This window comes from Meriones unguiculatus, chromosome X (genome assembly GCF_030254825.1).
Source record: "Meriones unguiculatus strain TT.TT164.6M chromosome X, Bangor_MerUng_6.1, whole genome shotgun sequence".
In the NCBI taxonomy this organism is placed as follows: domain Eukaryota; kingdom Metazoa; phylum Chordata; class Mammalia; order Rodentia; family Muridae; genus Meriones; species Meriones unguiculatus.
The window spans coordinates 7,771,790-7,774,490 of record NC_083369.1 but is presented as its reverse complement, the minus strand read 5'-3'; positions in this window follow the sequence as shown (position 1 = coordinate 7,774,490).

Below are 2,701 nucleotides of genomic sequence, written 5' to 3'. Positions count from 1 at the left end.
GTTGTCATTGTTGGATCTTTTTTAGGCAGCTCTGTTGTTGAGATTTCCTGGGTACAACTTCTTCGTCATATATAGAAAACACAATCTTGTAATAGACTTCATAATCCTATGGGCATTACACTCTTTCTACCCCATCTTATGCACATATGCTCCTTGAGGTTGTCTTCTAGATTCATCATTTCAAGCTGGGCAAACTCTAGTCAGTCCTCTGCATTTTAACTATTTGTAGATTTCTATAATGGTCTATATCTGCTGCAAAATGCTTTCTCGGTAAGGCGTTAGAGCGACATATATCTGTGGGTATAAGACTAAGTATTTAGAATACAGTTATGATTTAGGCTGGGTTAGTAAAACGGTGGTAGTATTTTTTTTTCCTCTAAGATCCATGCGCTCATTAGAGCTAGGTCATTGATTAGATTTCAAGTACCAGGCAAGATTTCCCTCTTGTTGAGTAGGCTCTAAGTCCAAATAGCTATGGGTTACTGTCAAGAAATAACTGCCACTGGTGCTTCTTTAGGGATATCTTTGTATGCTAGCCATTGTGGTGCATAGGTCCAGAAAGATATTCACAATGGTGAAGTAGTGATACTATTACATTTGGGGTAACAAACAGCTATTATTTGTACTTAACTTTCCCATCTATCAATAGCCAATGAGTTCATGGGTCTTAGGGTTCCTAAGCCAGTATATTTTCTTTCAATTTCTTATGGGAATTGTGCTTAATACTTAGGTAAATGTCTTTACAATATTGAGAAGTCTAAGTCATGAACATGGGTTATCTAGTTATTTAAAACTTTAGTTTCTCTCCATGTATATCTCTCCTGTCAGCAAGATGTGTTGTAATAAATGTGGCTAAGAAATTGTGGGAGTGGTCAACCAATGTTTGGTTTAAGTTGAGGCCATGAGAAAAATCCCATGCCCTATACTGCTTTGATGCCCAGTAATCAGAGGCGGAACATCTCAGAGACCTAGGGTATCAAACTGGCAAAATAATTAATGATATTCTGATACACTCATAGATTGGAGAGGCTTTCTCTGGTAGTAGATGAGAACAGATGCAGAGACCCACAGCCTGACATTATGGGGGGGGGGAATCTAATTAGGAGTCTCCCATCTGTTCCCTCTTCAACGAGATTAGAGAATCTCATGAAAAAGAGGGAGGAACGATTGTAGGAGTCAGAGTGGATGAAGGGATACCAAGAGAATGGCCAACTGAATAAAGTAAGCAGGGTTCATATGGGCTTAGAGAGTTTGAAGCAGCAAGCATGGGACCTGCATGGGTCTGCACTAGGTGCTTTGCATATATGCTATGACTATTTGGTGTTTTTTTTTTTTTTTGTAGGACTCTAAACAATGGGGCAAGTACATCTCTTACTCTTTTGCCTGATTTTGGGACTTATTCCTCCTACTAGGTTGCCTTGCTCAGCCTCAATATGAGGACGTTTGTTTTGTCTTATTGAATCTTCTTTTGTCCTGTTTGGTTGTCATCCTTGGAGGACTCTTAAGAGGAATGGATCTGGCAGACAGAGAAGTTACAGGGAGACTTGGGAAGAGTTGAGGGAGGAGAAACTGTGGTTGGGATGTATTATATGAGAGAAGAAGCTATTTTAAATAAAAAATTAAAAATCTTAAGTTTTCTTGGTAGTGTGTTTTAATTATCCATGGATAAATTACATACCTTACATGATAATCCTAAGTACTTCTTTCTTTTTTGGATGCTAAAATGAATCAGGTAATATTCTTAATTTCATTTTTAGATGATGATGATTTAGTCATATATGAAAATATAATGGCATTTTAGTCTTGTATTTCAAGACTTTTCTCTATTTGCTTGAGTTTATTAAGCTTTTTCTTGTAGACTGCTTCAAGAACATCTCATCTACAAAGTTAGATTAACGTCATCCCAAATTTTGGTGTCTTTTGCTTCCTTTGCTATCCTAATTACATGAAATAGAATTTCCAGGAAATATTAAGTAGAAGTGGATATAACTTATATTACTGTGTTTTGTCCTGCTATTGAAGAGAAAAGAGACAGTAGTTCACAAGTAAATTTATCAGCAATAAGAAAATCATATGAGAGTTCCACTATACTTAGAGAATATTTTTTTTCTTGTTAGTTTCAATAATTTCTGTTTTTCCTTTCTAAAGTTCGAGTGTGATGGGGATAAATGTGAATCTCCTTGTGTTTATTGATCAATAGAATAATATTTTTCTTCAAATTAGAAATGTTTTAGCCATCACTTCATGAACTATCTGTTCAGTCCTCTTTCTTCTGTTTCTTGAGTATTTGTTATAGAAATGTTGGTATGTTGATTATATGATTCCAAACCACTTGTCTTTAAGTTTACTGGCTGTCAATCTTTTTCAAATATGATGCTGGTTAAATAACAGGAAGACTTCATTTTAGTTATCATATCTCAAATGTAAAGTATCTATTAAAGTACACTTGATATTTATTTTTTTGAGAAATTTATACATGCATAAAATGTATTTTGATAATATTTACTCCCTATCTCTGTCAGTCAACTCTTCCTAGATCACTGTCATGTCCACTATTGAACTTCATGACCACTTAAAAAAACTAACACATTACTAAGTTCGAGTGCTGCCCAAATATACAAGGGTGTTGAAACATCTACTGTATCATGATCAATTTTTATTCTTCATTAAAATTCAATACTTACAGGTCATTGTATTCATC